The following is a 27,800-nucleotide window of genomic DNA, read 5'->3' on the forward strand; positions in this document are numbered from 1 at the left end:
CAGAGGGGGATTGCAGACAGAGTGAGAGCAAACTCTGTGAGATTTCTCCTTTTAAAATTTGTTTATTTTTATTAATTTGTTGGGGGGGGCAATTAGGTTTATTTATTTTTAGAGGGAGGGCTGGGAATTGAACCCAGGACCTCGTGCATGCTAAGCATGTGCTCTACCACTTGAGCTATATCCTCTCCCACATGTTTCTCCTTATAAAGGCACCTATATGAAGGCCTCAGTCTAATCCCATCTTGAAATTGATTTTCTTCCGGCTGTTGCAATTGGGGAAACACCCCAGATCTGAAGATCAGACTGTGTCAGCCGGGTGGTTTGGTCTTGTACTTCCAAAGAGAGGAGGAGACAAGTCACATTGTGGAGATTCACAGGTGGAGTTGTTTCTGCAGTCAGAGGAAGTCTCAGACAGCTGAAAATACAGTGTTTATCTCTGTGTCCAGCTTGTTTAAGGGGCACAACTTTCTTTTGTTTTTGTACTTTTCTCTATCATTTTTTAAAAAATTGAAGTATAGTCAATTTACAATGTTGTGTCAATTTCTGGTGTACAGCGTAAAGTTTCAGTCTTACATATACATACATGGGCACAAATTTCTAATCTCAGTTAATCATTCATGAGACAGAGAATGGGGAGTTGGAGAGCCTGTGTCTGGCTTCTCCACAGATTCAGGCAAAAGGAGAAAGGTCTGCATTTGACCTTGTCACCAGTGAAAAAGGGAGTCGTTTGCAAGTCCTATGGGGGTCACAGGAAAGAGTGGACAGCTAGGTTTATCTGAGTCACGTGGGAAGAATGGTTCTGTGTCGTAAGGCATTTCTTGAAGAGGAACACAGACAGGTGGGGGGATTTCTTAGCTGTCACTTTTCAGGGTTCAGGTGAAGTTCATCATTGTCAAGGGTTCTGAGTCTTGTCTATATGAGTCTAGTCCTATATATATATGTCCATGCTACCAGCCACGTGGCATTCTTCTGCCCTACAGAATGATTGAGCAATGGCCAAGGGAAGGGGTTCAAGGAGACATTTGGAGGTGTTGACAGGTGTTTTGCGTGTGAAATGCAGGAGCTGGGGTCCTCCTTGCTGTTCCTTTTAGACTTCTCAAGATTAAAGGGAATGGTGATAACATCCAGTTGCAGGTATTGGAGGATCTAACAGCCAGTAAAATGTAAGGTCCTTGCTACAGTTTGGGGGCGATATACCAGGGCATTTTCCTTTGTGAGGAAGGCTTCAGGGGTGGTTCTGAAAGACAAAGATGATGAATGTCCCTCCCTTTCCTGGACCTCCTGGAGTCTAAGGTGTTTCCTCTTCAGGTTCTGTGTTGTTGTGCATCCTCTCCTGACACAAAATCATTATGGCCCGTTCTAATAGCTATAAATTCACCTCCTCCCCACAACCTCCCAGTGATCTCCTACCAGTTCCCAGACCTTTCATCTGAATGGCCCATGTGGGTCACTGTAGGGGGACATAGTAAGCAGTGTACCGAGCCAAATAATAATTATCTTCATGATCTAGAACAGTGTCGGTCCAACCAAACAATCCAGGTAGCTGAACCAGAATTAAATGTCAGTCTCTTAGGCTGCCTCCCTTCTGGCTGGGCTGCCGCCCAGAGGGTTACCAGCCAGGCTAGTCTGGGCTTGTTAGGTGAAAGAAAGATTATACCCAGGCATGTTCAATAGAGGATCCCAAATTGTCAAAATACATCCATCTAACCCCTAACACCTTTTGTTCTGATCATTAATTACCCAGGGTGCAGCTGAAGCGAGATGATTCCTCTCTGGGGACAGACATTGTCATTGACCAAACTCCCTAACTAGGGTGTGCGGACCAGGTGGAGGTGAGAGTGGTAGATTCTGAAATCCTTTTGAATCCATTAACATTTTTTTTAAAGTGGAGATACTGGAGATTGAACCCAGGACCTCCCAAATGCCAAGCACACTGTCTGCCATTGAGCTATAACTACCCATCTCGAGTCCATTTTTGAGGAGGTCATTCCATCACTCAGCAATACCAGATGCCGGTAGATGGTAGAGAGTGTGGAGGTCTTATCAAATACCTTGACCATCAGCCTATCATTACACAGCTTTTGCAGTAAAAGGCGGACCATTTTCAGGCTGCCAATAAATAGTCCAGAAAGCTGAAAACCTGACACAGCTGAATTCTAAGAGCCACAATGGTGTGGCTGGAGTCAGCTGAACAGACTGAAACAGCAGCAGTTCAACCTGAAAAAAATGTTGGCAATAGTGCAACAGTGGTGAAATCCCTGAGAGCAGGCTCTTAAGGTGTGAGGCGGTTTGCCAGGAGCAGACAGGCCCATACTTCATGCTATGTGCATCCCAGTGGGTCATCTTTTGGAAGGAGTCACAGTTTGGCATGCAATGGCAGCCTCTGCATCAGAAAGGTGGAGTCTTGTCATTTGTGCCCAATCCATGATGATGACTGTGTTGACATGTTTGTGGGACGATGGATGAAGAAAAGCAATAGCAGTAATCTGGGCACCGAAGGCTCCATCAGCAACCTGACTCCAGTCAGTGTCATCAGAGAATGGACCCTTACCATGGACACCTATGTGGGTGACCCAGACCATTCAATTAATAGCTGTGATTTGTTTCCACAGTCCATGATACCAAAGAGGCCTGTCCAATCCCAGCCTGTAGTCTTCCAAGTGGGAGTCTGCACAGCTGGACACTGGCAATAGCTCAAGAGTTAATAAATATCAAAGGGAATATTGGCCAGAATTGTAAGAAGAATAGCCTTGAGTTCTGCCTGCTGAGAGGAGCGCCTACATCCATTCTAAATTTTGCTAAGGTGGTGGGGAGAATAGCTCAGTGGTAGAGTGCGTGCACGAGGTCCTGGGTTCAATCCCCAGTACCTCCATTTAAATAAAAAAAATTATTCTAAGGTCAAACAGCTGCATAGCCCAGTGGAAACTATTAGATTCCACCTTAGCCCAGTCATTAGTGGATCAGGTCCAGGCACTTGAGGGATCATCTGTGAACTGAGGGCCCCATTAAGCCCAGCAGCCTTGCTCCATGGTTTGCCAAATGGGAGATAAATTTTCCTCCAAAGAGTTAGCTGTCCTATTTTCACATAAAGCCAAGATGCTGCTGGAGCCAGCCCAGCTATGCTCTTGAATATACTCTTTCCTTTTGACAGGCGAGGCTTGTTGGGTCCTTCCCACCTCACTGGTGATTGAGTCTGAATTGACCTACCTCCAAATGGGACTGTCAGGCCTGGAGAGTTTGCAGGGCCTCCAGGGGTCAGGTGTTCAGTTTGGACAAGGGCCCAGTAGCAAGCTAATAGCTGCTTTTCCCAAGGGGCTGTAGCTAGTAGCTGTGTAAGGAAGATTACAAAGGCGGTACCCCAAGGGGCTTTTCCGAGCGGAGGCTGCCTCCCTTTGCTAGTGGCCCCAATAGGCAGCATCATCGGTTACACAGACTGGTAGCTCAGCAGGGTTGTTTAGGCTTTGGGGACCCTGAAGATAGGGAGCAGAAAATGCACCTCAGCTTGCCAGACAGCATCCTACTCTGTCTTTTGGTTTGCGCCCCACTCAAAGGACATTGTTTGTGGTTTGGCTAATATAAAGGATCAAGTAAGACATCCAGGAGAGGCACATTCTGTCTCCCATTCCCAGAGAGTCCAGTGTGATGCTGGGCTTCCTTTTTGGTGTGGGGTTCAAAGACATAGAAGTTTTTCATTGATTGCGAGAGGGATAGATTATTGTGAATCCACCCAGAGGTCCCAGACCCTTCCCTTGAATTTTGTCAGGGTTTACCAGCCACCTCTGATGGCAAAGGGGTGATGATACTGTGGACAGAGCCATTGAGACCTAGCCTTCTCTCTAACCGAGAGGACTTTACCTGTATGCAGAGGGTAGGGGCAGTCTCACTAAAGCCTGACCCACTCACTGGTGTGAAACTCCAACGTACTCTCATCACCCCTGGGAGAGTACTGCCAATGTATATCAAAGGCCTTCCCACGTGAATACACATTGGTCTTGGTCCTTGGTGTCAAGAACTTTGAAGGGGCTGAGATTTTACCCTCCTTAAACTAACAAGCTGGCTCGCCACACTTTCAAGTATGTTGGCCGAGATCATGAGACTCCCGAGTCAGTGATGGGAGACTTGACTGCTCACAGAAAAAGCAGTAGCCAGAGTCAGCGTGGTTGCACATTCCAGAAAAAATTAAAAATAAAATCTCTTGGCAGCCCAGGAAATTTCTACGAACATAAAATAGAAAGAAAATAGTTTTGTTATTGACTAAGCATTAAACCGGACCACAACGCGCACCATAAGCAATTAGCTGAAGAGATTGCAAAGACAGGAAGAACTCTCACCCTTCTATGTGGTGGAGCACCTAGCATCCATTAGATGCTTGTTCTCAAGATAAATGATAACTTACCAACTTATAAGTTCTCCTGCAAGAGGACTTTACGGGACAGTTCGCTCTATCTACACTCTTACATAGTCATCCTTAGTTCACCTGGTAATTGGAGTGGCCGTCTGTGCCAGTTCATTGCCTTTATCTAAAGGCAAAATCAAACATCTGTCTCTATGACAAGCAGGTACTTACAGTTTAGAGCCAGGCGCCTAGGCAGAGTGATGGGGAGATAGGGCCCTATCTTCCTTGATGTTTACATTTCAAGAGGATGGCTCCCAGGCCCTTAAGAAAAACATTCCTGGGTGGTCATGCTGACAAAAGGCTTATTTACTCTTTTAAAAGATTTACTTACATATCAAAGGGGCAGAGGAAGGATTTACTAATACCAGTTTTCTCAAGGAAAGGAAGAGGGTAAAGGTCTCTCTCTTTTGGCAACAGGGAAAGTTCCATTTTTTTATCCTTACAATTTCCCTTTTATAATAACATTATAATTTTCTAATTATCTCCATTGCCCTTTCTATCTTTCTCTGGGCAGTCTGCAGCCACCTAAATACACAGTAGGTCCATCCAGTAGCAAAGCAAAGCAGTTATGAAAATTACCACAGGGTAAATTTTCAAAGTCAGCATAATATTTGCATTGGGGAAAAAAAGCCTATAAATGTGTCTTACCAGCGGTTAAAGCACATTCTTGATTAGCAATGTACAAAAATTCTCCGTTCCTCATATGTTACTTTCACAAACTATTGTGTTGTCTCTCTTGCTTGCTCTTTCAAGTGATTCGTTATTTAAGTATTATTTTGTAATTCCTTGTGAAGTCTTACCCAGTCCAAGCCTAAGGGGGTTTTAATTAGGGTTTTTTTTTTCTTACGAGATCCAGAGAATTTCTCCTGAATTCCTGTCACTCAGTAATTACCATCACAAGTACATAATTTAGCCCTGCAGTAATTGTTCTGTCTCCCCAAATAATATTTCCCAGATGCAAAACACAAAGACACTGGTGGTCATTTGTAGTATGCTATTACGAGGCACTCTTTGAAGGGTACAGATTGAACTTCCAGTGCTTAATGTATTTGCTTTTAAGTCTTGAGGAAAAACCCAGCCTGTGGGCCGTTGGCTTGCACTGGTCCAAGTCAATAACAGGCACACAAACCTCCATGAATAATAGGCATCTACTTTTGTTTATCCATACTGGGACTGGAGAGAACTTGCATACTAAAATTAATCCAATGATGTAATTCCATCTTCTGCAGTCTTTATCTATAAATGCCAGATTTCTGTTTGTCTACTAATGAGATGCTTTTTAAAAATACCATCCTTCTGTCCCTTCTCATATAGTCCAATATCTGTTTGTTCCCTTGAATATGAACAGTGCTAAAACTCCAAACTAGTGATGCTATCCTAGTGCTATTTGATAGCGAACTGCTCCTGGCCTGTACAGATGAGTGGCTCTGAGACCTTTGGGGTGATTTTTTTGCTCCATCATTAAGAAGTTATTCCAAACAGTCCAATTCCAGAATTTTCTCAGTTTCCATTCTACTTGTGCTCCCATGGCTTTTAAACATGTTGCATGATGTGATTCCCTCCAGTTCGCAATTGTATTCTGTGTTTTTGTAATTATCCCAAAGCACTAAGTTTATTATTTAAGGCCTCACTCTCGAAAGAGTTAGCTATACCTGTGCCTGTTCCTATTCCTTCCAGGACTGTATTCTAATAAGCCTCCTTTGCCCTTGTGTGGCCCCCAAACAGGCCCCTTAAACAGACTCCATAATGGGAGGGTTCAAGGAATATATGTCTGGTTGTGAAGAGTGATACTTGCCTCAGATATATTAAGAGAAACCATCCACCTATAATCCTGAGGGCTATTAAAGTAGGCTCAGGACATTGCCACATTCCAAATGTAGCAGGAAGATCTCTTTAATATATCTCTTGAGGGGTATGTTGATAGGATTTCTACCAGTTTGGGTGATGTAATTTACCATCACTGTCTTTACAGCTATCAGTAGGTCTATTGAACATCACCCCTACCATAGTAAAGGTGAGAGAACCTTTCACCTTCATTAGTAGGATTACCCCTACAATTCTCTTGATTGTAGTATAGTTAGAATTCTTTCCTGTATAAGGATCTTTCCAATCAAACTAGTTAACAGAACACTTTTGTGTCAAATTTAGGGCTTCAGCATCCTGATGCATATTAGTTCCTTTACTTTGGTGTTATCAAAAATTACTAATGAAGATGGTTCCACCTTCACTCTGCCAGCAACTAGGCTGTTGGAATTACTAATCCAGATCATGTCTATTCTGGGAATACAATATGGAGCTGATCAGAAACATGTAATTGTGGAGACCACTACTTGGAGTACAGGGGAAAAAAGCTATGTAACAAATAACATGTTTGTTTTCCAGTAAAATGTGATTCTTAAGTAACTGAAATAACCCTATTGTGACTGGGACAGCAAGGCAGTCTATGAGAATAGTAATATGTTTGCTAGAGTACTTTGTAGGGGAGGGAAAAATAATTTTCCTTTTACCCTTCTAAGTTCTTGGTGAGAACCCCTTTAGTAAAAGACAAATTAATAAGAGAAAACAAGTTTACTAACTTGTATATCTCATGTATCTTTGGGAGATACCCAAGGAAAAAATGAGTAACTCAAAGTGGTGGCTTAGAATTCCAGCTTATATAGATGGAGAAATGACAGGACAAAGGAAAGTGGTTTTAGGCTTCCAAGGGCAGCATACTGCAGGACGGTAAGCATATGGGAGGTGACTAATGGTAGATAGAGGCCAATTGGTAAAGTTTGTTATGTAGGTGCCATCTCCAGGCTGATTGGGTCTAGAGTTGTCTTCCATGATTAACCTTTAAAAATGTTTTTAAATTTTGTTTTTGGGGGGAGGTAATTAGGTTTACTTAATTATTTTTAATGGAGGTACTGGGGATTGAACCCAGGACCTGGTACATACTAAGCACACACTCTGCCACTTGAGCTATGCTCTCCCCTCTTCCTGTGATTAACTTTTGTCCTTCCTGGTAGGGAGAAGAAGAGGGACACCTTTGAAAATTTATATCTTGCTTTTAGGCAAATGGGAGGGCAGAGAACTTTTCTTGTACCTGCTTCTTCTCAATTGCCTTCAGCTCGAAATAATCCCTAAGCCAAAGTGGCATATTTTGGGGTGACACATTCTACTGCCCTTCAACCTCCTTTCACTTGAGCTCAGTACCAATATAAATCACTCTAGGGAACTAAAGATTCAAGTCCTTTGTGGGAATAACAGTCCAGCCCTCCTGGGGTGGCTTCACAGGGAAAGCATGAATCCAACTATTTTTTTTTAACTTGGATAGCTCATATGAGTAATCAGCATTTGAAAGGTCCCTCCCAGTGTGATGACAGCCTTTCTTTCCCTGGGACACTTTAATGTAGATGTGTTACCAAACTCAGGTTTGGCAGCTCACCATTAAAAAACAAATAATCAAGAGGCAAGTGTCAGTAGAAAGGAAAAAGATACTTTAACCAGAAAAGCCAGCAATCTGGGAAGATGATGGACTCATGCCCAGAGACCAACTCCCAAGATTGTGCTCGGCCATGACAGTTTTTAAAGGGAAAAATAGGGGGAAGAATCTCAGTGACTCATTGACGCAGGAGGTTGGTTTCAGCATCATTCTCCATTGCGCACAGACTGGCTGACTCTCTCTTCCGATATTGTCTTGCCCATGTGATCTGCCTGCAAGATTGCTAAGGGGGCTGTTGGGGATAGAGATCTAGTCATTCTTTAACTGCTTAATTCTTCATTCTCACTCCTTTTTTACCTAGGAAAAGAATCAACAGGTTAGGCAAGGCATGGTGTGTATTCAGGAGAGCATAAGTCAAGAGTTAGTTTCAATTGCTTAGTGATCTTATTTTCAGATTAAAAAGGGGCAGAAATGGGTAAACAGGAAAGGGACAAAAGAGCTACTTTCAGATGAAATCTCCTTTTTGATAGAGGGGCTGACCTTTTCCAGGGGTTCCTTCCAGCTTCTTATGATTTTATGTCTCAGGGTTTCTGGGAAAGATAGAAACCTTTTAAGAATTGGATATGATTATGAGAAGATTCAGTTAAACTAGGCACAGGACGTAGTCTCAGACCAAAATTCATAGGTCTGCTCAACATAAATTCAAAAAGAGTGATTTCATGCTTGGTGGCAAGGGTTGTTCTAATTTTTAACAAGCTAGTGATAAAGCTGTAGGCCTTTTTAACCCTAACTGGTTGCTCAATCTTGGCCAATGAGTTTCTTTAGAGTTTGATTCATTTGCTCTATGTGTCCATGGGATTAAGGATGATGGGATATATGATAGTTTATAGAAATCTGTAAACATTTGCATAATTCCTAAATGACAGTCAAAATAAATTGACTTTTGCTGTCTGATTCAATATGCTCTTGTATCCCCAACATGGAAATTATGTTTATTAAGAGAACCTTTACCATTGCCTGAGCACTGGCTTTTTGAAGAGAGGAAACATCAGGCCATCCTGACATCATACACACCATAAGTAGACAAAACCTCTTACCTTATACAAGCATTGCTTCTATGAAATCCAACTGCCAGCAGTTCCTGTTAAAGTTGGTTTGGGAAAACTTCCAGTGCTTAACTTGGCAGTGGCCTGAAAAGAATTCTGCTGACAATATATTTCTTTAACGTGTTTTGAATAAGTTCATCTCTTTGGTAGGCATAGTGAGAGCTGAATGCCTTTAAAATGTCTATTACTTAGCTGATTTTGTTGATGATACAACAATACCAACCAAGTATAAATAGACCATGGAATAGGAATTACGTTGTTAGGTAATTCCCATAGTACAGTCAAATTCCTTTTTAGCCCCTTTCTTTTTGTTTAACGTATTTTTATAAAGTATTTATTTTTACTTTGGGTGGGGGATAATTAGGTTTGTAGGTTTGTTTGTTTGTTTGTTTGTTTGTTTGTCTGTTAATGGAGGTACTGGGGGTTGAATCCAGGACCTCGTGCATGCTAAGCACACATGCTGCTACTGAGCTATACCCTCCCCCACCCTTTTCAGCCCCTTTGTTAATACATTTGTCCATTTCCTTTTTTAAAAAAATATTCATATATTTACATCTCCTTTTTTTAACTCTTTAAAAATTTAATATATTTTTAAATATTTTTATTGAGTTATAGTCATTTTACAATGTTGTGTCAAATTCCAGTGTAGAGCACAATTTTTCAGTTATACACGAACATCCATACATTCATTGTCACATTCTCTTTCGCTGTGAGCCACCACAAGATCCTGTATATATTTCCCTGTGCTACACAATACAATCTTGTTTATCTATTCTACATTTTGAAATCCCAGTCTGTCCTTTCCCACTCCCCATCCCCCTGGTAACCACAAGTTTGTATTCTATGTCTGTGAGTCTGTTTCGTGTTTTGTATTTATGTTTTTTTCAGATTCTGCATATGAGTGATCTCGTATGGTACTTTTCTTTCTCTTTCTGGCTTACATCACTTAGAATGACATTCTCCAGGAACATCCATGTTGCTGCAAATGGCGTTATGTTGTCGTTTTTATGGCTGAATAGTATTCCATTTTATAAATATACCACTTCTTCTTTATCCAGTCATCTGTTGATGGACATTTAGGCTGTTTCCATGCCTTGCTATTGTAAATAGTGCTGTTATGAACATTGGGGTGCAGGTGTCTTTTTGAAGTAGGGTTCCTTTTGAATATATGCCCAGGAGCGGGATTCCTGGGTCACATGGTAAGTCTATTACTAGTCTTTTGAGGAATCTCCACACTGTTTTCCACAGTGGCTGCACCAAACTGTATTCCCACCAGCAGTGTAGGAGGGTTCCCTTTGCTTTGCAGCCTCTCCAGCATTTGTCATTTGTGGCCTTTTTTTTTTAATTTTATAAGAACTTTATTTTTTAACATTTTTATTGATTTATAATCATTTTACAATGTTGTGTCAAATTCCAGTGTTCAGCACAATTTTTCAGTCATTCATGGACATATACACACTCATTGTCACATTTTTTTCTCTGTGAGTTATCATAACATTTTGTGTATATTTCCCTGTGCTATATAGTGTAATCTTGTTTATCTATCTACAATTTTGAAATCCCAGTCTATCCCTTCCCACCCTCCACCCCCCTGGTAACCACAAGTCTGTATTCTCTGTCTGTGAGTCTATTTCTGTCCTGTATTTACACTTTGTTTTTGGTTGGTTGTTTGTTTTTGTTTTTGTTTTTTAGATTCCACATATGAGTGTTCTCATATGGTATTTTTCTTTCTCTTTCTGGCTTACTTCACTTAGAATGACATTCTCCAGGAACATCCATGTTGCTGCAAATGGCATTATGTTGTCAGTTTTTGTGGCTGAATAGTATTCCACTGTATAAATATACCACTTCTTCTTTATCCAGTCACCTGTTGATGGACATTTAGGCTGTTTCCATGTTTTGGCTATTGTAAATAGTGCTGCTATGAACATTGGGGTGCAGGTGTCATCCTGAAGTAGATTTCCTTCTGGATACAAGCCCAGGAGCGGGATTCCTGGGTCATATGGTAAGTCTATTCCTAGTCTTTTGAGGAATCTCCATACTGTTTTCCACAGTGGCTGCACCAAACTGCATTCCCACCAGCAGTGTAGGAGGGTTCCCTTTTCTCCACAGCCTCTCCAGCATTTGTCATTTGTGGATTTTTGAATGACGGCCATTCTGACTGGTGTAAGGTGATACCTCATTGTAGTTTTGATTTGCATTTCTCTGATAATTAGTGATATTGAGCATTTTTTCATGTGCTTTTTGATCATTTGTATGTCTTCCTTGGAGAATTGCTTGTTTGGGTCTTCTGCCCACTTTTGGATTGGGTTGTTTGTTTTTTTCTTATTGAGTCGTACGAGCTGCTTATATATTCTGGAGATCAAGCCTTTGTCGGTTTCACTTGCAAAAATTTTCTCCCATTCCGTAGGTTTTCTTCTTGTTTTACTTCTGGTTTCCTTTGCTGTGCAGAAGCTTGTAAGTTTCATTAGGTTCCATTTGTTTATTCTTGTTTTTATTTCTTCTAGGAGAAAATTTTTGAAGTATATGTCAGATAATGTTTTGCCTATGTTTTCCTCTAGGAGGCTTATTGTATCTTGTCTTATGTTTAAGTCTTTAATCCATTTTGAGTTGATTTTTGTATATGGTGTAAGGGAGTGTTCTAGCTTCATTGTTTTACATGCTGCTGTCCAGTTTTCCCAACACCATTTGCTGAAGAGACTATCTTTATTCCATTGTATATTCTTGCCTCCTTTGTCAAAGATGAGTTGACCAAAAGTTTGTGGGTTCATTTCTGGGCTCTCCATTCTGTTCCATTGGTCTATATGTCTGTTTTGGTACCAATACCATGCTGTCTTGATGACTGTAGCTCTATAGTATTGTGTGAAGTCTGGGAGAGTTATTCCTCCAGCCTCTTTCTTTCTCTTCAGTAATGCTTTGGCAATTCTAGGTCTTTGATGTGGTTCCATATAAATTTTATTATGATTTGTTCTAGTTCTGTGAAATATGTCCTGGGTAATTGGATAGGGATTGCATTAAATCTGTAGATTGCCTTGGGCAGTGTGACCATTTTAACAATATTGATTCTTCCAATCCAAGAGCATGGGATATCTTTCCATTTTTTAAAGTCTTCTTTAATTTCCTTCATCAATGGTTTATAGTTTTCTGTGTATAATTCTTTCACCTCCTTGGTTAGATTTATTCCCAGATATTTTATTACTTTGGGTGCTATTTTAAAGGGGATTGTTTCTTTACTTTCTTTTTCTGTTGATTTATCTTTTGTGTAAAGAAATGCAACTGATTTTTGAACGTTAATCTTGTAACCTGCTAACTTGCTGAATTCTTCAATCAGCTCTAGTAGCTTTTGTGTGGACCTTTTAGGGTTTTCTATATATAGTAACATGTCGTCAGCATATAATGACACTTCTACCTCTTCTTTTCCAATTTGGATCCCTTTTATTTCTTTCTCTTGCCTGACTGCTGTGGCTAGTACTTCCAGGACTATGTTGAATAGGAGTGGTGATATGGGCATCCTTGTCTTGTCCCAGGTTTTAGTGGGAAGCTTTTGAGTTTTTCACCGTTGAGTACTATGCTGGCTGTAGGTTTGTCATATATAGCTTTATTATGTTGAGATATGTTCCCACTATACCCACTTTTGCGAGAGTTTTTATCATAAATGGGTGTTGAATTTTATCAAATGCTTTTTCTGCATCGATTGAGATGATCATGTGGTTTTTGTCCTTTCTCTTGTTGATGTGATGTATTACAATGATTGATTTGTGTATGTTGAACCAGCCTTGTGTCCCTGGGATGAACCCCACTTGGTCATGATGTATAATCTTTTTTATGTGTTGTTGGATTCTATTTGCTAAAATTTTGGTAAGGATTTTGGCGTCTATGTTCATTAGTGATATTGGCCTATAATTCTCTTTTTTTGTAGTGTCTTTGCCTGGTTTTGGTATCAGGGTGATGGTGGCTTCATAGAATGAGTTTGGGAGTATTCCTTCCTTTTCAATCGTCTGGAAGAGTTTGAGAAGGACTGGTATGAGTTCTTCTTTGTATGTTTGGTAGAATTCCCCGGTGAAGCCATCCGGTCCTGGACTTTTATTTGTAGGGAGGTTTTTAATTGCTATTTCTGTTTCCTTTCTAGTGATCGGATTATTCAAGTGTTCAGTTTCTTCTTGATTCAGTTTTGGTGGACAGTATGTTTCCATAAACTTGTCCATCTCCTCTAGGTTATCCAGTTTGGTTCCATATAGTTTTTCATAATATTCTCGTATGATATTCTGTATTTCTATTTTGTTTGTTGTAATTTCTCCATTTTCCTTTCTTATTTTGCTAATTTATGCTCTCTCTTTTTTCTTCTTTGTGAGTTTGGCCAGAGGCTTGTCAATTTTATTTACTTTTTCAAAAAACCAGCTTTTGGTTTGGTTGATTTTTTCTATGGTCTTGTTAATCTCTATTGTATTTAATTCCTCTCTGATCTTTATTATTTCCTTCCTTCTGCTGCTTTTTGGGGCTTTTTGTTCTTCTTTTTCTACTTCATTCAGGTGGTGGGTTAACTTGTTTATTTGAGATTGTTCTTCTTTTTTGAGGAAGGCCTGTATCGCTATACACTTCCCTCTTAGCACTGCCTTTGCTGTGTCCCATAGGTTTTGAGTGGTTGTGCTTTCATTATCATTTGTCTCAAGGTATTTTTTAATTTCAGCTTTGATTTCTTCATTGACCCATTGTTTTTTCAATAACATATTGTTTAATCTCCATGCTTTCCTTTTTTTCTCCTTTGTTTCTCTGTTGTTGATTTCCAGTTTCATGGCATTGTGGTCAGTAAAGATGCTTGAGATAATTTCTATCTTCTTAAAATTGTTGAGGTTTCTTTTGTGCCCAAGTACACGATCAATCCAGGAAAATGTTCCATGTGCACTTGAAAAGAATGTATATTCTATTTTTGGGGGGTGTAATGCTCTGAAAATATCCACCAAATCTAGTTTTTCTATTGTAGTATTTAATTTCTCTGTTGCCTTGTTTATTTTCTGTCTGGAATATCTGTCTAGTGATGTTAATGCAGTGTTAAAATCTCCAACTATGATTGTATTCCCATCAATATCGCCCTTTATCTCTGTTAGTAATTCTTTTATGTACTTAGGTGCTCCTATATTGGGTGCATATATATTAACGAGTGTAATATCCTCATCTTGTATCACTCCTTTAATCATTATAAAATGTCCTTCTTTATCTTTCTTTATGGCCTTTGTTTTAAAGTCTATTTTGTCTGAAATCAGTACTGCAACACCGATTTTTTGGCTTTTCCATTTGCATGGAATATCCTTTTCCATCCTTTCACTCTCAATCTATATATGTCCTTCTCCCTAAAGTGGATCTCTTGTATGCAGCATATTGAAGGTTCTTGCTTTATTATCCAGTCTGCCACTCTATGTCTTTTGACTGGAGCATTTAGTCCATTAACATTTACAGTGTCATTTGTGGCCTTTTGAATGATGGCCATTCTGACTGGTGTGAGGTGATACCTCATCATAGTTTTGATTTGCATTTATCTGATAATTACTGATATTGAGCATGTTTTCATATGCCTATTGATCATTTGTATGTCTTCCTTGGAGAATTGCTTATTTAGGTCTTCTGCCCATTTTTGGATTGGGTTGTTTGTTTTTTTCTTATTAAGTAGTATGAGCTGCTTATATATCTGGAGATCAAGCCTTTGTTGGTTTCATTTGCAAAAATTTTCTCCCATTCCGTAGGTTGTTGTTTTGTTTTGCTTATGTAAAAATTTAGTATATTTTAAAAGTTTTTTTTCCTTAAGTTTCTTTTTGTGGTGGGGTATTATTTATTTTTGGAAAAGGTACTTCTCTGAACCCAGGATCTTGTGCATGTTAAGCATACACTCTACCACTTGAACCATACCCTACCCTCGTCCATTTCCTTTTAGAAGGCCGGTTATTTAAAACAGAATGAAAGTTTCCTGTTGTATTAGAAATGGGGCTTCTAAGTTGAGTTGGCTGCGTCTTAACAGTGAGTTTTGCAGCTCTGTCAGTGAAATCATTGCCCTTAGAAATTTGGTCATTCTGCCCTATGTGGACTCTACAATGGATTACTGATAGCTGAGCAGATAGTTGTGAAGCTACTAACAACTTGGATGTTAATTTTCTATGATATTTTAGTTCCCAATGAAGTCAGGGATCCCCTATTGTTTCAAATTTGCCCCATTACACAGTAGACACCAAACACATTTTTACTCTCAGCATATAGATTCACTTAAAGTCCTGAACCAAGATTTGGACCCTAGAATTGCTATTCATTTGGCTGCTAGTACTGATTTAATTCCAGGCAAAACGTAAGGTTCCAAGATTTCCTGAGCAGTCACCAGTGTCTGAAGCCTCAAGATGACCCTTTTCATCCGGGTATATGACGCATTAGTAAACATCATCAAGTGTGCATTTTGAACAGGAATATCAGAAAAATCTGGTTGCTGCCTACTGTCTTCTGCTACTACCATTGCATACTCGTGATCATCTATTTGGTCAGGATCTGGTAAAAGAGTAGCAGGGTTTCAGAGATCGCATCTTCCAAGTACAAGACAAGGATTGGATAGAAATGCTTGTTCATAGTTAGTCAGATGGCATGCCGATAGATGCCGAGTTGTAGGCACATAAGATATGTGGCCCAGCATGGCTCCTGCCACCACTTGGAGGCATCCAGGCACTCCCAGTGCCACAACATCCCAAAGAACTGAGAGATGTGCTACTGGTCTGTAGTCTAACCCCACCTTTTGAGTTAAAATTCCATGAACAGCACCTTTGTTTTCATGACAAAACAATTGGGAAAGTTTTTCAATATTTCAAAGCCCCAAAGCTGAGGGAGAGACTGTAGCCAGTTTCAGCTGTTCACAAGCCTCTTCCAATTCCAGGGACCAAGTCAGAGGCTCTGGAGAATCACCAGACACATGCTTCACCCAAGGCTTTGCCTTCTCTACAGAAGCTGGGACCCGCTGCCCGCAGTACCCTCCTAGCGCCCCAAGGTGTCTAGGTTGTTTTATTGTAGTCGGCCCTTTCATCCGCTAAATTTCCTGCCTTACCCAACAACAGATACCATAAATATTTTACTTCAGTTTGGCAATATTAGAATTTGTCTGGGGAGGCCTTATGCCCCACTGAAGCAAGGAATGTTAACAAAGCCAAAATACCAAGTTTTTGCATTACTCTTCAGTTATGGAGGAAACCAGCAAATCATCTACATATTCAATAATTATAGATCCCTCCCGTGGGACGCATTTCCCTGTTTCCTGTGAATGACTAGAGAAAATGAGAGTCCTGAAACCCATGAGGAATCCTTTGCCATGAAGGGAGTCCTCTGGAGGCCATCATTCTAAGTGAAGTAAGCCAGAAAGAGAAAGAAAAATACCATGTGATATCACTTGTATTTGGAATCTAAAAAGAAGAAAGACACAAATGAACTTATTTACAAAACAGAAACAGACTCACAGACATAGGAAACAAACTTATGGTTACCGAGGGGGAGAGGTGGGGAGGAATAAATTGGGAGTTCGGGATTTGCAGATAGAAACTATTATATGAAATAGATAAACAACAAGGTCCTACTGTATAGCACAGGGAACTATATTTAATACCTTGTAATGGCCTATAATGAAAAAGAATATGAAAAGGAATATATATATATATAAATCTGAATGACTATGCTGTACACCAGAAATTAACACATTGTAAACTGACTATAGCTCAATAAAGAAAAAAATACTGAAGTCCTTAATAAGTAAAATCAAACAAGAATTTAGACTCATTAGCTAGAGAAACATTTAAAAAAAAGAGCAAAATACTAATAAACTACAGAGGAAAATTTTGCAGACTATGGTACCAAAGTCAGAATAGTTGTAGGGTTCGGAACTCCAGGTGTTAATGGAGCAACAGCTTTATTTACTTCTCTGAGCTCTTGTATGAATATATAATGGTTGTCTGTCTTCATCAAATTTTACCTTCCTTCCTTATTGGAAGTATGGGAGTTTTAGAGGGTGAATTCCCATTTTAAGTTATCCCTGGTTTTCCTAGTTCTTTTTCTCCCCCTTATGTCATCCCTTTGACATCATTATCATTTCATATTTTATACATTTTTATTGAAGTAGAGTCAGTTTACAATGTTGTGTCAATTTCTGAAGCATAATGCTTCAGTCATACATGAACATACATATATTTGTTTTAATATTCTTTTTCACCTTAAGTTACTATAAGATATTGAACATATCTTGAACATACCCTGTGTTATACAGTATGAACTTGTTATTTATCTATTTTATATATATTAGTTAGTATCTGCAAATCTCGAGCTCCCAATTTGTCCCTTCCCACTTGCTTCCCACCCTGGTAACCATAAGTTTGTTTTCTATGTCTGTGAGTCTGTTTCTGTTTTGTAAAGAAGTTTATTTGTCTTTTTTTTTTAGATTCCACATATAAGTGATATCATATGGTATTTTTCTTTCTCGTATCATATGATATTTTTCTTTCTCTTTCTGGCTTACTTCACTTAGAATGACAATCTCCAGGTCCGTCCATGTTGCTTGCAAATGGCATTATTTTATTCTTTTTTATGGCTGAGTAATATTCCATTGTGCATATATACCACAACTTCTTTATCCAGTCATCTGTTGATGGACATTTAGGTTGCTTCCGTATCTTGGCTATTGTAAATAGTGTTGTTATGAACACTGGGGTCTATGTATCTTTTCGAATTTGAGTTTTCTCTGGCTATATGCCCAGGAGTGGGATTGCTGGATCATATGGTAAGTCTGTTTTTAGTTTTTAAAGGAATGTCCATACTCTTTTTCATAGTAGCTGCACTAAACTACATTCCCACCAACAGTATAGGAGGGTGTAACCAAAGATTATAAAGTCCCTTCAGTATTTCACCCAGTGATTTTGGCAGCCATTGGTGATACTTGCTTTTATAACATTTATTAGCTGAAGAACTTCTGAAAGAATAAATTTCCATAATGAACTATTTGTATATACTGAAATGCAGTAGTTAGAGAAAGGATAGTCATTTTAATAAAACTCAAGTAATATCTTTTTCCCAATATATAAAACACGTCAGTGGTTATCTATTACTAAAAGAATTCATGTTATTTTCACAGTCAGACTCCAGCATACTTCCTTGGATTATTGTTTCCTCATAATTGCCTCCTTGACATATCACATAACCTTCTCTCCTTTTCACAGAGCAATTTGCTCTTTCCTTAATTACTATGTATTTTCCTGTCTCCAGACCAGTCTCTTTGTCTTTTCTGGAAAATATTTTACCCCACTTACCATCACACTTATTTTTTTCCAGGATTCCATTTAAACTATACCATCTCTGCAGACCCTAAACCTGCATCCCCAGTGGAATTGACTGTTTTCTCTTTGCGGCCCACAGTGTACCCTGCATATATTTCTAATGTGAACTTTGTTTTTGAAACTGAGTTATATTTGCAATACATTGAATTACCCAGATCTTAAATATATAGTTTGATGAATTTTGACAAATAAAATATACCCATCATCCAGATTAAAATGTAGAACATACCTATCACCCTTGAAAGTTCTCTCTTGATGAGTCAATATCCTCCCTCTAGGCAACCATTGTTAATATTTTTAATCCTTTTAGATTAGCTCTGCCAGTCCTTGATTGTCATATAGACAAGAATCATGGGGTTTGTGTTTAGCTCTGTGTTTGGCATCTATTTATAAAATAACAGAATATTTTTGAGAGGCATCCAGGTTGTTGTGTCTACCAGTATCTCTTTCATTTTTATTGCTGACTATTGCATTGTATGAATATACTATTTTTTTGCATTTACTTGGTGATGAACATTTGGAATGTTTCTAGCTTATCGTGATGAAACCTGGTATAAACATTCTTGTGAATTTTTTCTGAGGATGTATTGTCGTCATTTTTTTTAAACTACCAAGGAATGGAATTCCAGCTAGATTATAGACTGGTGTATGCTTAACTTTGTTAGAAACTGCCAAACAGGTTTCTAAAGTGATAGTTCAGTTTGGCATCTCCACTAGCAATTTTTCAGTTTGTTTTTAATTTTAGCTTTGAAAGTGAGTGTATAGTGCCATCTCAGCCTAGTTTAAATTGCATTTCCCTTATAACTAATGAATGATGTTGTACATCTCTTCATATGCTTCATAGGCCATTTGTATGTCTTTTTGTGTGTGTCTGTTCAAATATTTCCTCCATTTAAAAAATTGGGTTATGTGTGTTTTTCTTTTTGCTTTGTAGGAGTTCTTTATCCATTCTCAAGCTAGGTCTTTTGTATGTGTATTGCAAATATTTTCTCCCAGTCTGTCTTGACTTTTTGTTTTCTTAATGGCATCTTTTGATGAGCAGAAGTTTTGACTTTGGTAAAGTCCCATTTATCAAAATTTTCTTTTATAGCTATTGCTTTTTGTACTATGTCAAGAAATCTTTGCTTGTCCCAGCATTGCAAAGATAGTCTCCTATGTTTTCGTCTAGGGCATTTAGTTTTTATATTTAGGTCTATAATCCCACTTGAATGAATTTTTCTGTTAACTTGTTCTATCACTTGCTTTCTAGTTCATTAATTTTGTGGTCTTTGCTAGTTCTTTTCTTTTACTTTCTTTGGGTTGATTTGGTCTTTTATTTTCTAGCTCCTTGAGGTTAAAGTTTAGGTCATTGATTTTAGAATCTTTTCTAATATAAGCATTTAAAGCTAAAATTTACTTCTAAATTTATCTCTATCTTCTTCATGCAAATTTTGGTATGTTGTTATAGTAGGCAGCCTTCTAAGTTGGCTCTCAGTGATCCCCACTTCTTGGTATTCATACCCTTGTGTAATTCACTCCTATTTGTGTGTCAGCTGGACCTAGTGACTTGCTTCTAAGAAATAGAATATGGCAACAGTGATGGGATGGCACTTACAAGATTAGATTATAAAAGACTAACTTCTATCTTGCTGGCACTCTATCTTGCTCTTCTCGCTTGCTTGCTCCAGTGAAGCCAGCTGCCATGTTGTGAACTTCCTTGTTGAGAGATCTGCATGGTAAGGGACTGAGAGCAGCCTCTGGCCAGCAATCAGTGAGGAAATGAATCACTCAGCACAATAGTCCTCGAGAAACTAAATCTTACCAACAACTACTTGACTGAGCCTGGAAGTGGGTCATTCCAAGTCAATGTTCAAGAAGAACATAGCCCCTGCCAACACCGTGATTGCAGCCTAGTTGAGAGACCCTGAGTGAGAGGATCTGGCTAAGCCACACCTGAACTCCTGACCCACTGCGAGATAATAGATATTGTTGTAACTCACTAAATTTTAGGGTAATTTGCTATGTATGCATCAAATAAAAAACACACAGATTTTGGTACTGGGAATAGGGTGTTGTCATAACAAATACCTCAAAATGGATTATCTTTCAAATGGGATATGGGTGGCAGCTGGAAGGATTTTAAGGAGCATGTTAGAGAAATCCTAAATTGCTTGAACAGACTATTTAGTAGAAATTTGGACTTTAGGATGCTGCTGCTGAAGGTTCAAAAGGAAGTGAAGAACATGGTTTGGAAACTGGAAAATCCTGTGTGATAGAACCTTAGCAACACGATCTTCTACAGTTACGTGGAAAGTAGAGCATTGTGCTTAATGAGCTTAGTGATCTATCTGACACTTCCAAGAAAAGTGCTGAAGGCACCTAGTTCTTCTTGCTTTTAGCAAAATATAAAAGGAGATAAATAGAGAGACAGACTGTTAAACACAAAAGATCCAAGACTTGATAGTTTTAAAAATTATTAGCCTCTAAGATAGCACAAGATCTAAAATTAAGATGGCTTTGAAACACTATCAGGAAAATATGGTTTAGAAATAAAGCAAAAGTGTGACTATACAACCTTTTGTTAAGACCTCAGAATGATCAGAGGATCAGAGCATTCAGCTGCACACAACTCCTATGAAAATATTAAGGGTACATCATAGATCTTCTCAGTCCCTCAGCCATTTCAGCAAGAGTCCAAGGTAGAGAATAGCTTACCTTAAAGAGGTCTGTGGGTGCACAGTTTTTGTCTAGGAGAGTGAACCCAATGAGATTAACAGACACCTCATAAAATTTTAGAGCAAACTATATGAGCAGAAACACTACCACCTTAGACTGAAAGAACAGAGACAGTACAAAAATGGAAAGAAGATGTTGAACCTTCAAAATTCTGCTGGCATGCACTATGGAAAACAGTGTGGAGATTCCTTAAAAGACTAGGAATAGACTTACCATATGACCCAGGAATCCCACTCCTGGGCTTGTATCCAGAAGGAAATCTACTTCAGGATGACACCTGCACTCCAATGTTCATAGCAGCACTATTTACAATAGCCAAAACATGGAAACAGCCTAAATGTCCATCAATAGGTGACTGGATAAAGAAGATGTGGTATATTTATACATTGGAATACTACTCAGCCATAAAAACTGACAACATAACGCCATTTGCAGCAACATGGATGCTCCTAGAGAATGTCATTCTAAGTGAAGTAAGCCAGAAAGAGAAAGAAAAATACCATATGAGATCACTCATGTGTGGAATCTAAAGACTCATGGACAGAGAATACAGACTTGTGGTTACCAGGGGGGTGGAGGGTGGGAAGGGATAGACTGGGATTTCAAAATTGTAGAATAGATAAACAAGATTACACTGTATAGCACAGGGAAATATACACAAAATGTTATGATAAATCACAGAGAAAAAAAATGTGACAATGAGTGTGTATATGTCCATGAATGACTGAAAAATTGTTCTGAACACTGGAATTTGACACAACATTGTAAAATGATTATAAATCAATAAAAAATGTTAAAAAAAATTCTGCTGGCATGAAGCCGAATGAGAAAACTCTTCTACTACCTTTCATGAAATGCTACCTTTCATCTTTTCATGAAATAGGAAAGATGGCTCATGAGTTGGGACCAAAAACACAGAGGGTAGAGCCAAAAGCCATGAAGAATTATTCCTAGGCCTTGAGACCTAATCAAGGAACTCCTAACTTTGCCCAGCCAGATAACCCTTACTTTCTTCAGCATGTAAAATTTTTGTATTTTGTATTCTGTATTTTGACCTCCATTTCTTCTGCTGAGCAGTGAGTGGTCATTTTAATCACTGTTCCTGTGTATATAGTATGTCATTTTTTGTTTTGTTTTGTTTTTTTCTAGCTACTTCCAAACTCTTTTCTTCTTTGGTTTTCATTAGTTTGACTACAGTGTGCATAGGATGGTTTTCTGTGGATTTATCCTGCTTGGAGTTTGCCAGGTATCTTGAATCTTGTAAATTTATATCTTTTACCATATTTTGGAAGTTTCTGCCTATTATTTTTAAAAATATCTTTCTCCTCTCCTTCTGGGCCTCCAGTTACATGTATGTTAGATCTTTTGATATTGTCTTATCCATCCCTGAGACTGTTCTTTTTTAAAAAATTTTTTCTCTCTGCTTTTCAGACTGGGCAATTTCTGTTGATCTGTCTTGATGTTCATTATCTCTTTCTGCTGTTAAGCCCATCTAGTAAGTTGTTTAGTTTCAGATTATATTTTTCAGTTCTAGACTTTTCACTTGGTTATTTTTTATTGACATGTAACATTATATTAGTTTTGTGTGTACAGCATGATGATTCAATATTGTATATATTGTGAAATGATCAGCACAATAAGTCTAGCTAACACCCATTACCATACGTAATTACAAAATTTTTTTCTTGTGATAAGAACTTTCAAGATTTACTTTCTTAGCAATTTTCAAATATGGAATAGAGTATCATTAACTGTAGACACCATGCTGTGTATTACATCTCCATGACTTATTCATTCTATAACTGGAAGTTCGTACCTTTTGATCCCCTCACCTATTTCACCCACCACCCACTCCTGCCTCTGGCAACCACCAACTGTTCTCTGTATCTATGAGCTACTTTTTGTTTGTTTTTCTTAGATTCCATGTATAAGTGAGATCATATGGTATTTGTCTTAGTCTGACTTATTTCACTTAGCATAATGCCCTCATGGTTCATCCATATTGTTGCAAATGGCAAGATTTCCTTCTTTCTATGTCTGAATAATAATCCATTATACATATGTACCACATTTTCTTTATCCATTTTCCACTGATGAATGCTTAGGTTGATTCTATTTTATCTTTCTTTATGGCCCTTAAATCTATTTTGTCTGATATGAGTATTGCTTTCTTGTCATTTCCATTTGCATGAAATATCTTTTTCCATCCTCTCACTTCTTTTTTAACATTTTTAATTGATTTATAATCATTTTACAATGTTGTGTCAAATTCCAGTGTAGAACACATTTTTTCAGTTATACATGAACATATATATACCATTGTCACATTTTTTTCTCTGTGAGCTACCATAAGATATTGTATATATTTCCCTGTGCTATACAGTATAATCTTGTTTATCTATTCTACAATTTTGAAATCCCAGTCTATCCCTTCCCACCCTCCACCCCCTTGGCAACCACAAGTTTGTATTCTATGTCTATGAGTCTATTTCTGTTTTGTATTTATGCTTTGTTTGTTTTTTTGTTTGTTTTTTTTAGATTCCACATATGAGCGATCTCATATGGTATTTTTCTCTCTTTCTGGCTTACTTCACTTAGAATGACATTCTCCAGGAACATCCATGTTGCTGCAAATGGCATTATGTTGTCAGTTTTTATGGCTGAATAGTATTCCATTTTATAAATATACCACCACTTCTTTATCCAGTCATCTGTTAATGGACATTTAGGCTGTTTCCCTGTCTTGGCTATTGTAAATAGTGCTGCTATGAACATTGGGGTGCAGGTGTCACCCTGAAGTAGATTTCCTTCTGGATACAAGCCCAGGAGCGGGATTCCTGGGTCATATGGTAAGTCTATTCCTAGTCTTTTGAGGAATCTCCATACTGTTTTCCACAGTGGCTGCACCAAACTGCATTCCCACCAGCAGTGTAGGAGGGTTCCCTTTTCTCCACAGCCTCTCCAGCATTTGTCATTTGTGGATTTTTGAATGATGGCCATACTGACTGGTGTGAGGTGATACCTCATAGTAGTTTTGATTTGCATTTCTCTGATAATTAGTGGTATTGAGCAGTTTTTCATGTGCCTATTGATCATTTGTATGTCTTCCTTGCAGAATTGCTTGTTTGGGTCTTCTGCCCACTTTTGGATTGGGTTGTTTTTTTTTTCTTATTAAGTCGTATGAGCTGCTTGTATATTCTGGAGATCAAGCCTTTGTCGGTTTCCTTTATAAAAATTTTCTCCCGTTCCGTAGGTTGTCTTTTTGCTTTACTTATGGTTTCCTTTGCTGTGCAGAAGCTTGTAAGTTTCATTTGGTCCCATTTGTTTATTCTTGCTTTTATTTCTACTGCTTGAGTAGACTGTTCTAGGAGAACATTTTTGAGATATATGTTAGATAATGTTTTGCCTGTATTTTCTTCTAGGAGGTTTATTGTATCTTGTCTTACGTTTAAGTCTTTGATCCATTTTGAGTTTATTTTTGTGTATGGTGTAAGGGAGTGTTCTAGCTTCATTGCTTTACATGCTGCTGTCCAGTTTTCCCAACACCGTTTGCTGAAGAGACTGTCTTTATTCCATTATATATTCTTGCCTCCTTTGTCAAAGATGAGTTGACCAAAAGTTTGTGGGTTCATTTCTGGGCTCTCCATTCTGTTCCATTGGTCTATATGTCTGTTTTGGTACCAATACCATGCTGTCTTGATGACTGTAGCCCTATAGTATTGTGTGAAGTCTGGGAGAGTTATTCCTCCAGCCTCTTTCTTTCTCTTCAGTAATGCTTTGGCAATTCTAGGTCTTTGATGTGGTTCCATATAAATTTTATTATGATTTGTTCTAGTTCTGTGAAATATGTCCTGGATAATTGGATAGGGATTGCATTAAATCTGTAGATTGCCTTGGGCAGTGTGACCATTTTAACAATATTGATTCTTCCAATCCAAGAGCATGGGATATCTTTCCATTTTTTAAAGTCTTCTTTAATTTCCTTCATCAATGGTTTATAGTTTTCTGTGTATAATTCTTTCACCTCCTTGGTTAGATTTATTCCCAGATATTTTATTACTTTGGGTGCTATTTTAAAGGGGATTGTTTCTTTACTTTCTTTTCCTGTTGATTCATTATTAGTGTAAAGAAATGCAACTGATTTTTGAACGTTAATCTTGTAACCTGCTAACTTGCTGAATTATTTGATCAGCTCTAGTAGTTTTTGTGTGGACCTTTTAGGGTTTTCTATATATAGTAACATGTCATCAGCATATAGTGACACTTCTACCTCTTCTTTTCCAATTTGGATCCGTTTTATTTCTCTCTCTTGCCTGACTGTTGTGGCTAGTACTTCCAAGACTATGTTGAGTAGGAGTGGTGGTATGGGCATCCTTGTCTTGTCCCAGATTTTAGTGGGAAGCTTTTGAGTTTTTCACCGTTGAGTACTATGCTGGCTGTAGGTTTGTCATATATAGCTTTTATGATGTTGAGATATGTTCCCTCTATACCCACTTTGGTGAGAGTTTTTATCATAAATGGATGTTGAATTTTATCAAATGCTTTTTCTGCATCGATTGAGATGATCATGTGGTTTTTGTCCTTTCTCTTGTTGATGTGATGTATTGCATTGATTGATTTGCATATGTTGAACCAGCCTTGTGTCCCTGGGATGAACCCCACTTGGTCATGATGTATAATCTTTTCTATGTGTTGTTGATTCTATTTGCTAATATTTTGGTGAGGATTTTTGCATCTATGTTCATTAGTGATATTGTCCTATAATTCTCTTTTTTTGTCGTGTCTTTGCCTGGTTTTGGTATCAGGGTGATGGTGGCTTCATAGAATGAGTTTGGGAGTATTCCTCCTTTTCAATCGTCTGGAAGAGTTTGAGAAGGACTGGTATGAGTTCTTCTTTGTATGTTTGGTAGAATTCCCGGGTGAAGCCGTCCGGTCCTGGACTTTTATTTGTAGGGAGGTTTTTTATTGCTATTTCGATTTCACTTTCAATTTCTGTGTGTCCTTCACTCTAAAGTGGGTCTCTTGTATGCAGCATATTGTAGGCTCTTATTTTGTTATCCAATCTGCCACTCTGTGTCTTTTGATTGGAACGTTTAGTCCATTGGCAGTTATGGTAATTATTTACAGGTGTGTGTTTATTGCCATTTTAAATCTTGATTTCCAGTTGATTTTGTATTTCTTCTTTGTTCCTTTCTTTTTCTTTTTGTTTTTCTTTTTGTGGTTTGATAATTTTGTCTTGCTTGATTTCTTTACTTTAGGTTGATTCTATATATTTGCTATTATAAATAATGCTGCAGTGAACATGGGATGTATATATGTTTTCAACTTAATGTTTTCATTTTCTTCAGATAGATACCCAGAAGTGGAAGAGCTGGATCATATACTAGTTCTGTTTTTAATTTTTGGAGAATCCTCCGTATTGTTTTCCATAGTGGCTGCACTAATTTACATTCCCAGCAGCAGTACATCAGGGTTCCCCTTTCTCTATTCTCACTAACACTTAGTTCTTGTCTTTTTGGTAATAGCCACTCTAACAGGTATGAGGTGATATCTCATTGTGGTTTTGATTTGCATTTCCCTGATGATTAGTGATGTTAAGTACCTTTTTACGTACCTGTTGACCATCTGTATGTCTTCTTTGGAGAAAAGTCTATTCAGATCCTCTGCCTATTTTTAAATCAGACTCTTTGGAGTTTTTTTGCTATTGAGTTGTATCACTTCTTTATATATTTTGGATATTAACCCCTTATCAGATACATGTTTTGCAAATTTTTTTCCCATTCATTAGGCTGCCTTGTCGTTTTGTTGAAGGTTTTTTTGGCTGTGCATATACTTTTTAGTTTGATATAGTCCCACTTGTTTATTTTTGCTTCTGTTACCTTTGCTTTTGTGTCAAATCCAAAAATTCATCTCCAAGACTTATGTCAAGGAGCTTACCACTGATGTTTTCATCTAAGACTTGTATGGTTTCTGGTCTTATGTTCAAGTCTTTAATTCGCTTTGAGTTAACTTTTGTGTATGGTATAGATAGTGATCCAGTTTTCGTTCTTTTGCACGTGGCTGTTGAGTTTTCTCAACACCATTTATTGAAGAGACTGTCATTTTTGCATTGTATATATTTGACTCCTTTGCCATAAACTAATTCACCATATGTGCATGGGTTTGTTTCTGGACTGTCTATTCTGTTCCATTGATATATGTGTCTGTACTTCTATCAATACCACACTATCTGAATCATTGTAGCTTTATAGTAAGTCTTAGCACTACATAGTATAACTCCTCCATGCTATACCTTGCTTTGTGTGCTCTAAGTCCTTTGCATAGTCATATAAACTTTAACATCTCCTTGTCAATTTTTACCAAAAACTTGACAAATAATTGGTTGCACAAGTATAAGACAAATGAGTAAAGTGACACAAAATTTCAACAACAATCAACCAAGTTGATTTATATATTATAGAACACTATACCCACCAACAGCTGAATGTACATTCCTTTCCAGGGACACATGAAACATTCTTCTAGGTAGACATATGTTGAAATGATACAGAGTATGTATTTTGACAACTATGGAATTAAATTAGAGTTGAGGGGAAAAAAGGCATCAAGAGAAAATGGCTGATTTGCAGCAACATGGATAGACCTGGAGATTGTCATAGTAAGTGAAATAAGCCAGAAAGACAGCAAAATACCATATGATATCACTTTTATGTGGAATCTAAAAAATAACACAAATGAACTTATTTACAAGACAGAAACAGACTCACAGACATAGAAAACAAACTTATGGTTACCATTGGGGAAAAGGGGTGGGAAGA

The 27,800-nt window shown here is 38.1% G+C and overlaps 1 protein-coding gene across 1 annotated transcript in view; it reads left to right on the top strand.

The window, feature by feature from the left end:
- The window catches only part of ZNF81 (zinc finger protein 81), a 69,658-nt gene that overhangs the window by 12,591 nt on the left and 29,267 nt on the right, over positions 1-27,800 (top strand). The window lies entirely within an intron of this gene.

This window comes from Vicugna pacos, chromosome X, assembly GCF_048564905.1.
Source record: "Vicugna pacos chromosome X, VicPac4, whole genome shotgun sequence".
Taxonomy (NCBI): domain Eukaryota; kingdom Metazoa; phylum Chordata; class Mammalia; order Artiodactyla; family Camelidae; genus Vicugna; species Vicugna pacos.